The following is an 11,067-nucleotide window of genomic DNA, read 5'->3' on the forward strand; positions in this document are numbered from 1 at the left end:
CAGTTTCTACCTTTCTAATAATAATGATAATGATGATGATGATGATGATGATGATAATTCCTGTCTAATGAGCTCTAGTTCTACACTGGGTCTGTGTTAAGCCCTTTCTCTACATAACCTAATTTAACCTGCACAACAGCCCTGTGAGGTGGATCTAATTATTCCCACTTTACAGCTGAGGAAACTGAGACTCATAAAGGGCCAAGTGCATGGCCAAGGACACAGATCTGGCATGGGTCATTGTTGAGATTGAAGCCTGGGACTTTCTGACTCTAAAGCCTGCTGAGCTTGTTGCGGAGTGGGCTTTTGGTGAATCCCCCTCCATGCTGGTTGGAGAGACCAGGTAGTCCCCTCCCTGAAAAGGAGGTGTCAGGGATATTCTTGGTGGCCTTGTGGTTTTAAGAACAGACTCTGCAGTTAGACAGACCTGGTGATTTGGATCCTGGCTCTGCCCCTGACCAGCTATGGTTGATGGAGTAATGGCTCCCAAAGATGTCCATATCCTAATTCTGGAGCCCACGGATATGTCCCTTCCAGCAAAAGGGACTTTGCAGATGTGATTAAGGATCTTGAGATGTAGAGATGATCCTAGATTATCCAGGCAAGCCCAATCCATCGCCCAGGTCCTTATAAAAGGGAAGCAGAGCCTGGGCAGCATAGTAAGACCCTGTCTCTACTAAAAACAAACACAAGTGCATGCCTGTAGACCCAGCTACTTGGGGGTGAGGGTGGGGGTCTGAGGTGGGAGGATCTTTTGGGCCTATGAGTTCAAGACCAGGCTGGACGACATAGCAAGGCCCTGCCTCTGCAAAAAATTAACTAGCTGGATGTGGTGGTGCATGCCTGTAATCCCAGCTACTTGGGAGGCTGAGGTGAGAGGATTGCTTGAGCCCAGGAGGTGGAGGCTGCAATGAGCTATGATTGTGCCACTGCACTCCAGAATGGGTGACAGAGTGAGATCCCGTCTCTAAAGAAAAGGCAAGAAGTAGGGTCAGAGATAAGAGGAGACATGATGACAGCAGAGATTGCGCTGATACACTTTGAAGTTAGAGGTAGGGGCCACAAGCCAAGGAATGCCTATAAGCCACTAGAAGCTGAAAAAGGCAAAGAAATGGATTCTCCCTTCAGAGCTTCTAGAAGGAACCAGCTCCCCTGGCACCTCGACTTGAGCCCAGTGAAACTGATTTTGGACTTCTGACTTCCAGAACTGTAAGAGAATAAATTTGCATTGTTGAAAGCTCCTAAATTTGTGGCAATTTGTTACAGCAGCAATGGGAAATAGAACACCAGATGTTTGTCCTTGGGTTAGTGAATAAATTTCCCTGAGCCTCAATTCCATCGTCTGTGAAATGGCAATGATAAAATCAATGCCCACATCATAGCGTGATAGTGGAGACAGAAGTTGATGCATATAAGATCCTTTGTGGGGCTGGGCATGGTGGCTCACTCCTATAATCCCAGCACTTTGGGAGGCTGAGGCGGGTAGATCACTTGAGCCCAGGAGTTTGAGACCAGTCTGGACAACACGGTGTAACCCTATCTCTATTTAAAAAAAAAAAAAAAAAAAAGGCTCAATATGGGCATGGTGATGCACACCTGCAGTCCCAGTTACTCGGGAGGCTGAGGTGAGAGAATCACCTGAGCCCAGGAAGTCCAGGCTGCAGTGAGCTGAGATCACACCACTGCACTCCAGCCTGAGGGATAGGAGTGAGACCCTGCCCGCCCCCCCAAAAAAGATCCATTGTGTATTATGTACTGATTGAATGTTAGATATCACTGCTACTAGTACTATTATTATCATTAGAGTTGGAGTCTTGCTTTGTCTCCCAGGCTGGAGTGTAGTGGTGCGATCATGGCTCACTGCAGTCTTGAACTCCCGGGCTCAAGTGATCCTCCTCTCTCAGCCTCCCGAGTTGCTGGGATTACAGGGAGCTTCTGTGGCTGGCTGTACTATTATTAATGCTAATATGAAAATAAGCATGGCCATGAAAGAACCCCAAAACAAAAACTAGCAGAGGAACAACTTACTGTTGAACTCGTCCATGTCCTCTACGTGGGGTACTTATACTACTTTATACTGGGGGCTTATATATTGATCTGTGTATTCCCTATAATTCTATCCCAGCACCCTGATAGGATCTGGCACTTAGTAGGTGCTGCAAGAATATCTAAGACATGATATGATTAAAGACAGAAAATGTGTGTTTCTGTGCTATTTTTTTTTTTTTCTGGTAGAAGCTTTGTTGTTTTGAGGGGAGCCTTGCAGACCCTCGCAAAACTAGAGACCTGTTGTGTGAAGATGGGCTGGCCTCCTGCCCCCAGCCATCTGGTAAACCCTGGCACCACCTCCTTGGTGCCTCCAGTGATTGTTCCACACATGCAGTGCCAGCCCTTTCTCTCAGCCTCCTGGCACTTGGCTCCAGCTTCTGGATCTGGCCACTAGAGAGGTGGTCTCCATGGTAACAGTTTCGGGGGGCATTGAGAGGGAGCAAAGAAGGAAAACGTATCATGCAGGCCAGCCAGCCCTTGTTAGGGACCCACTCAAACCAGGGTACTGATTCCTGTGCCTCCAATAGAGATCTCGGCTGCAGAGAGGCAGATCCAGGAGCAGGTGGAGAGGGGCTGGTGCTTGTCTTTCAGCGACTTCTTTTTATACCTTGCCTTCTCCTTTTGCCCTCTCCTGCACTTGATGGCCCTGTCCAAGGATCTCAGTGCTTTCAAAGAACCATAGCTACCCACTGTTGTCAAGTGAAGGCTCTGGAAATTCAAGCTGGCTGTCCCATTTACTGGTGGGGTGAGCTGTGGAGTAAGTTACTTCACCTCCCTGACCTCAGTTTTATCATCTATAAAATGGGGTTTTCATAAACAGAAAGAGAATCTGTGAAGCCCTTAGAATGATGCCTGGCAGCTAGTAAGTGCTCAATAAGATTTTATCTACATTGTCTGTTGTTTGAGATGGGGACGCTGAGGTCTGGATCCTGTCCCCAGGACCCTCTGTGGCATCAACCCTCATCAACCCTATTCTCCTTGCCTTTGGGGGCAGCTTCCTCTCTGGGCTTCTCTCCTCCAGCCAAAACATCTCTGTCTGTTGTCTTCCATCCTCGGAGCCCTGCTGAACAATCGGCTTATCTCTGATAAATGGATCCATTCGTTTTTGTTTTTGTTATTTTTGAGATGGAATCTCTCTCTGTCACCCAAGCTGGAGTGCAGTGGCGTGGTCTCGGCTCACTGCAACCTCCGCCTCCCAGGTTCAAGCGATTCTCCTGCCTCAGCCTCCCAAATAGCTGGGATTACAGGTGTCTGCCACCACCCCTGGCTAATTTTTGTATTTTTAATAGAGACGTAGTTTTGCCATGTTGGCCAGGCTGGTCTTGAACTCCTGACCTCAAGTGATCCTCAGCCTCCTAAAGTGCTGGGATTGCAGGCCTGAGCCACCGCGCCCAACCTGGATCCATTCTTGAATGTTCGTGGCTGAGTTGGAGACTTTTCAAAACGTTTTCGCATCTTAGAAGAGAATTCCCAGAGACAATAATACCTTAATTCAAGACAAAATCTTGGGAGAGAAACAGTTTCCAGGCACCAGGCAGTAGGGGGATTAAAAAATAATAGAGGTGTCACTGAAGCTCAGAGAAGTTAAGCAATGTGCTCAGGGCCACACAGCAGGTTAAGTGGTGAAGCTGACATCTGAACCTAAGTCTACTTTTCAAAGGATCTCATGGAACATACTCCTTCCCTTTCCCACCTGATCTCCTAAGTCTCCACCCAGAGTGATGGATAGCAGTGATCAGCTGTCAAATGCCTTAAAACCAGTGCCCAAATGCTGATCCAATAGCTGAAATTTGGGAGCCTGCAGCTTCCTGGCAGAGACGAAGGAGACTACAGTCTTTCTCAGCTCAGCTGGGAGAACAGACTTTATTAAGAGCATCCCTTCCTCCCTCGGTAGGTTTGAGAGGCATTTGTAATGCAGATTTTGACTCTGGGCAAGGACCCAGCTCCCCATCCTCACCTCTGGCTGAGCCATTTAAAAAAATACAAGAAGACAGTTATTTTCCCTCCTGAGCCCCGAGGTCTTAGGCTGAAGCAGATGAGCTTCCTGCAGCCTGAGCCCTTTCTCTCGCCCTGTTTGAAGCACGTCTCTGCTCCCCGTTTGTCCCCTGCTTTCTTTAGGGAGCTAGAGGTGTCAGGAAGAGACAGGGGTGTAAAGAATAACACTGGAGACTCTGGGGTCGGAGTTAGCGAATGAGCATTCCTGCTGGTCCCTGCATGTAATTAAGACTTGCAAATCCACGCTGCTGAGGTGTTGGTGGCAGTGTAATTAATCCCAGATTCCTTGGGGTGGCTCAGCATCCCCAAATGGCCACCCTTGTCATTTAGCCAGTCTCAGTAGGATGAGCTTGGACAAAGGCTGGTGGGATTCAGGTTGCTGTGGGCATAGCTGAACTCATTCACTCACTCACTCACCCATTCACTCACTCACCTGTTCATTTATTCCCCGGATATTTACAAAGTACCTTTTAATAGGCTCCGTATCAGAGAGAAAAAATGAACAACTTCTGTCCTCCATGGCTCCCAGAACAGTGAATTCTCCTTAAGTGGCAAGTGCTGAAATAGCGGAAGGAACAAAGTTTAATTGCAATGCAGAGGAGGAGTTTTTATTTCTGCCTTGGAGACTTCCTAGAGAAAGTGGCACTTGAGTTGTCTTTTTTCTTTCTTCTTTTGAGACAGGTTCTTGCTCTGTTGCCCAGGCTGGAGTGCAGTGACACCATCATGGCTCACTGCAGCCTCGACCCGCTGGGCTCAAGTGATCCTCCTGCTTCAGCCTCCTGAGTAGCTGGGACCACAGGTGCGTGCTACCACGCCCAGCTTGAGTTGTCTTTTTTAGTTTTTAAGAACGACAAAATCGTTCATGCTTATCGTGATAAATCTAAACAAGGCGGAAGAGTGTAAAGGAAACAAAAATCTTCTTCCTTGATGTCAGTTCTACCTCTGGGGTAACTGGTGTTGATGCTGTGGCGTTTATACTTTTGGAGTACTTTCTACATTTATGTACACACATATCACAGATGTCAGCTTCCAAGTCTTAGTGTGATTTGTGATTTTTCCTATGCCAACCCCCATGAGAATCTAGCACGTCTCTGAGTTCTTGCAGAAGAAGTCATCCCATGCACACAGCACCGGGGAGCAATGCAGAGCTTATAGAAGCCTTCTTAGAGGAGGCAGAGGAAGAGATTATACTATGAGGCACCCCCAAGGCACTCCCTGCCCTTGGCCTTGTCACTGCAGGGGCTTCTCCCTCAGTCTCACCTGCTTCTCTTCCTCTCCCAGGTCTCCTCCCTAAATTTCCTGTTGCAATTCTGCAGAGCAATTCCACAGCGCACCAGATCCTGCTTCAATTGCAAGCCCAGTTCATCACAGGCTGCAACTAACAAAGGACCCCCCAGTTAAGAAGACCTTCCCCCTTAGAAGGCAGTTTTGGGATCACATCTTGCTAGTTGGGCATGTCTGGGGCTCCCACCCTCTCCAAGTTGCTTACTGAAATGTTTCTTCCTCACAAGTACATTGCCCATTTCAAGAGGAACCCTGGGGAATTAAGTAGTCTCCATCTTGTAATGTAGAGACTCATACATGTAATTGTTTTTTAAATCATATTTATTAATCACCAAAGTAGGATCATACTACACATATGATTTTATAATTTGCCTTTAAAAATAGCTTTATTGAGATATAATTCTTATACCATATAATTTGCACATGTAAAGTGAGCAACTCAATTATTTTAGTATATTCACAGGGTTGTATGACTATCTCCACATCTAATTTTAGAACATTTTGGTCTCTCCTAAAACAAACCCATTAGCAGTAATACACGTTTTCCTTCCCCTTCCCTCAGCCCCTGGCAACCTCTATTTTACTTTCCGTTTCTTTAGATTTGCCTATTCTGGACATTTGATATAAATAGAATAATATAATATCTGTCCTTTTGCAATTGGCTTCTTTCACTTAGCATCATGTTTTCAAGGTTCATCTGTGTTTAGCATGAATCAGTGCTTCCTTCCCTTTTCTGTTTGAATAACATTTCATTAGATGGGTATACAACATTTTATTTATCTGTTCCTCAGTTGATAGACATTTGGGTTGTTTCTACTTTTTGGCTGTTATAAATAATGCTGCTGATAACATTGGTATTCAAGTTTTCGTGTAGACATATGTTTTTAGTTCTCTTGGGTATATACACAGGAATGGCATCGCCTTATGGTAATTCTGTGTGTGTGTGTGTGTGTGTGTGTGTTTTGAGATGGAGTTCTGCTCTTGTTGCCCAGGCTGGAGTGCAATGGCTCAACCTTGGCCCATTGCAACCTCCACCTCCTGGGTTCAAGTGATTCTCGTGTCTCAGCCTCCTGACTAGCTGGGATTACAGGCATGCTACCACGCCCAGCTAATTTTGTATTTTTAGTAGAGACAGGCTTTCACCATGTTGGCCAGGCTGGTCTCGAACTCCTAACCTCAAGTGATCTGCCCACCTTGGCCTCCCAAAGTGTTGGGATTACAGGTGTGAGCCACTGCACCCAGCCTAATTCTATGTTACATATTTGGAGAAACTGTGGAATTGTTTTTCAAAACAACTGCACCATTTGGTATTTCCACCAGCCCTGTATGAGAGTTCCAACTTCTTCACATCTTTGCCAACCTTTGTTATTGTCTTTTTTTTTTGATTATAGACATCCTAGTGCATATGAAGGCTGATTTGCTTGTTTTGCTTATTAATAATCATGGACATATTTCCAGATCAACAGGTAGTGATCTACCTAATTCTTTTTAGTGGCATAAAAATATTCTATTGGATAAATATACCCTACTGATTTTATCAATTCCCTTTCTGAATTCGTCAGAATTATTTTTTTCCGAGTTACCAAAACAGTCCAACCCAAACTGGCAAAGCTAAATAGTTCACATAACTAAAAAGTCTAGGACACCTCAAGCTTCAGGTGTGGCTTGATCCAGGTAGCAAGTGAAGTCACCAAGATCCTTTCTTCACCTCCAGACTTTGCTTTGTTTGTGTGGGCTTCATTTACAGATAACAAGCTGCCCCTGTGATGGTGCGATGATTGCCAGCAACTTCTGCTTCACTGCAACATTCAAATCCTTCTGAAAATAATGTTTCCCAGTAGTTCCTGCAGTGGTCCTGAAATTCACTCTGATTGGCTTGGCTGAAGTCACCTGCATATCCCTAAACCAACATGTTTTCATGGTGCTGTATGCTTGGAACTGAGCATACAGCCACATGCAGATCACATGGTCCAAGTAGGGCTGGGGTAGATATCCAAGTGAAAATCAGGGGCAGTTTCTGGAAGAAGAGGTGTGGATACTGAGCAGGTTAATTACAAATGCTCATTATACTCACTGACTTTTCACTGGGCTTCCAGGACACCACATTCTCCTGGTTTTCCTTCCATCTCTAAACAGCGTCATGTCCTAGGACTGAGTCCTTCCATCCTTCTCCACCTACATTTGACTTAAAGTGCCATCTCAGTGTATATGACTTCAAAATTTGCTATTTCCAGCCTGGCGGGTCCCCTAAGCTCTAGACCTGCACAGCCAACTGCTTACTCAGCACCGCCACTAGGATGTCTCATAGGAAGTTCAAAGTTAGCATGTTCAAATCCAAACTCCTGATATTCACTGTCTCTTGACACAGACCCTGTTCCTTCCATGGTCTTGCCAATGCCATTGAGTGGCAACTCCATCCTTCCCGTTGCTCAGACCCCAAACCTGGAGTCATCCTTGATTCGTCTCTTTCTTTCCTACTCTACATCCAATTCATCAACCAATCCTGTCTGCTCCACATTTAAGCCATGTCTAGAATCTGAGCACTTCTTACCACCTCCATTGCCATCACCCGGGGCCAACTCTCCACCAGTCATCTCTGGCCCTCCTCAGCCTGTTCTGTTTTAGTTCTCATGTATCTTTCTATTTTTTAACATTAATTTCTTTTTTTTTTTTTTGTAGAGACAGGGTCTTGCTATGTTACCTGGGCTAGTCTTGAACTCCTAGGCTCAAGCAATCCTTGTGCCTCGGCCTCCTAAAGCCTTGGGACTATAGACATGAGCCACTGTGCCTGGCCAATTACTTCCTTCAGTGACTCTTTACTGAGCAACTACTTAAAAAATATTTGTATTATGCGCTATACATTTATCTTATGATCACATGCAATATATAATTATATTATAACATATGCTATAGTTTTATGTAATATATAGTATTTATTACCCATGTCATTATGTACTACATATTATATGTAACATAATATAAATTATTATATATAAATATTTAATAATATTTCATTATGATGTTATATGCAGCATAATTGCAATATCATATGATTACATATATAATACATACATATAATATACAGTATATATTATATATATATTGTGTCAATACTCTTTATGTTTATATCATATAGTATATTTAGTATAGCACTTATTTGTTGTGCCAGACACTCTTCTAGGTGGCAAGAACAAACTAGAGAAAGATCCCTGCTCTTCCAGTGCTGACATTCTAGTGGGGGAGATGAACATATTATATGGGATGCTGGCAGTGGTAGATGCTATGGAGAAAGATAAAACTGAGAAAGGAGAAGTAGACTGTGGGTATGTCTGCTATTTTAGGGAGGGAGGTCAGGGGAGGCTTCCCTAACAAGGCGTATTAGTCCCTTCTCACATTACTATAAAGAGCTACCTGAGACTGGGTAATTTATAAAGAAAAGAGGTTTACTTGGCTCATGGTTCCACAGCCTGCATAGGAAGCATGGCTGGGGAGGAGGCCTCAGGAAACTTACAATCATGGCGGAAGGCAAAGCGGAAGCAGGAACGTCCTACGTGGCTGGAGCAGGAGCAAGAGATCAAAGAAGGAGGTGCTACACATTTTTAAACAACCAGATCTCGCGAGAACTCACTCCCTATCATGAGAATAGCAAGAGGGAAATTCACCCCCATGATCCAATCACCCACCAGGCCCCTCCTCCAACATTGAGGATTGCAATTTGATGTGAGATTTGGGCAGGGACACAAATCCAAACCCATATCACAAGGTGAGATTTGAGCAGAGGCCAGGAGAAAGTTTGAGAGTGAGGCATGTTAGTAACAAGGGAAGAGTGTTCTGTACAGAGGAACAGCAAGTGCAAAGGCCCTGAGGTTGGAGTCTGCCTGAAACGTTTAGGTAAAAGCAAGGAAGCTAATTTGCGTGGTGGTGGAGCAAGTAAGGAGAGGGGAGAGTAATGAGAGACAAAGTCAGTGAAATGGGGCAGATTGGGAAGAGCCCTGGAGCCACTGTGGGACTTTGGTTGTCCCTCTGATTACGAAGGGGACCCATGGCATGCCTATAATCACAGCACTTTGGGAAGCTGGAGTGGGAGGCTTGCTTGATGCCAGCAGTTTGAGACTAGTCTGGGAAACATTGCAAGACCTGTCTTTACCAAAAAAAAAAAAAAAATTAGCGCGGTAGGGTGGTGCACACCTGTAGTCCCAGCTACTCAAGGCAGAGGATCCTTGAGTCCAGGAGTTTGAGGCTGCAGTGAGCTGTGATCATGCAAAGGTGACAGAGTGAGACCCCATCTCTAAAAAAATTAAAAATTAAAAAAAATAAAGAGGAGCCGGGAGGAGGTTTTAGAGAAGAGGAGCGATATGATCTGAATTACATTTGAATGGGATTCCTGTGTCTGCTGCGAGGGGAACTTGCAGCAGTGGGTGAGGGAAAAAATAGGGAGACCAGGGAAGAGGCTCCCAGTGGTGCCTTGGACCCGGTGGCAGCATGGGTGTGGGTCAGAGGAGAAGCAGTGGATCGTGTGTATCTTTGCTTGATCCAATGGGAGAAAAGCATTTGCCCCATTGTCTCACACTTTCAGAACTTTCTATGCTATTAATTCTTGGTGTTTGGGGATAATGTAAAAACGGTGCCACACAGACCCATCCGCATCTAGCAAACCAGAAATAATGAAAACAACTAATCACAAACCAGAGAGGGACCTGGAGACACTTATCGATTGGCTGTAGGTAAAAAAGGTTGTGAAAATACTCATTGATAAATGCTTCTCGGGAGGCCCCAGGCTCACAGACCTCAGATAGGGCATCGCCCCGTGATGAGATCGTTACTTTTTTCTTTCCTCCAATAAATTAACCTGCTTTTTTGTGTCGGGTTTAATTATCACCAAAACAAGAAAAAGCTCGCTTTCTTGAACTTAATCTCTCCCCTTTGAACAATTAGCTACTGGTGTTTGCTTTTTTTTTTTTTTTTTTTTTTAAAGTACCTTTTGCTTGTTTAACTATATTACGACACAACAGGGGAATGCACTTTGCATTTTTTTTTTTTTGAGATGAGGTCTTCCTCTGTCACCCAGGCTGGAGTGCAGTGGCATAATCATAGGATTATAGCTCACTGCAGCCTTGACCTCCTGGGCTCAAGCAATCCTCCTGCCTCAGCCTCCCCAGTACCTGGGACTACAGGTCCACACTATTACACCCGGATAATTTAAATTTTTTTGTAGGGACAAAGTCTCACTATGCTGCCCAGGCTGGTCTGAAACTCCTAGCCTCAAGGGATCCTCCCACCTGGGCCTTCCAATGTATTTCACTTTTAATTGGGTCAATAATAATAATAACAAAAATGATAGTAGTAATAAAAATAGTAGATACTATTTATCAAGCCCTTATGTGCCAGGCACAGTGCTAACATCTTTATGTAAACATTAAATCATTGGATTATTATAACAATCTGTAAAGTAGATGTCGTGAATATCCCCCATATTACAAAAGAGTAAATTTAGGCTCAGAGGTGTTTGTAACTTGCCCAAGATCACACAGCTAGAAAGATATAGAGAAAGATTCAGACTCAGGTCCATCTGATGATCTATTACCGCTCCCTTCAATGTGAAGTCAATATGTTTTGCTTTCGTCTTCATAGGGTAATAGATCCTCCTGTCCATCTATCTGCCCACCCACTCATCTACCCATCCATCCATCCACCCACCCACCCACTCATCTACCCATCCATCCATCCACCCACCCACCC

The 11,067-nt window shown here is 44.7% G+C and overlaps 1 protein-coding gene across 1 annotated transcript in view; it reads left to right on the forward strand.

The window, feature by feature from the left end:
- The window catches only part of RPH3A (rabphilin 3A), a 348,495-nt gene that overhangs the window by 50,868 nt on the left and 286,560 nt on the right, over positions 1–11,067 (forward strand). The window lies entirely within an intron of this gene.

The sequence above is a fragment of the Mandrillus leucophaeus genome, unplaced genomic scaffold (genome assembly GCF_000951045.1).
Source record: "Mandrillus leucophaeus isolate KB7577 unplaced genomic scaffold, Mleu.le_1.0 Scaffold55, whole genome shotgun sequence".
Taxonomy (NCBI): Eukaryota; Metazoa; Chordata; class Mammalia; order Primates; family Cercopithecidae; genus Mandrillus; species Mandrillus leucophaeus.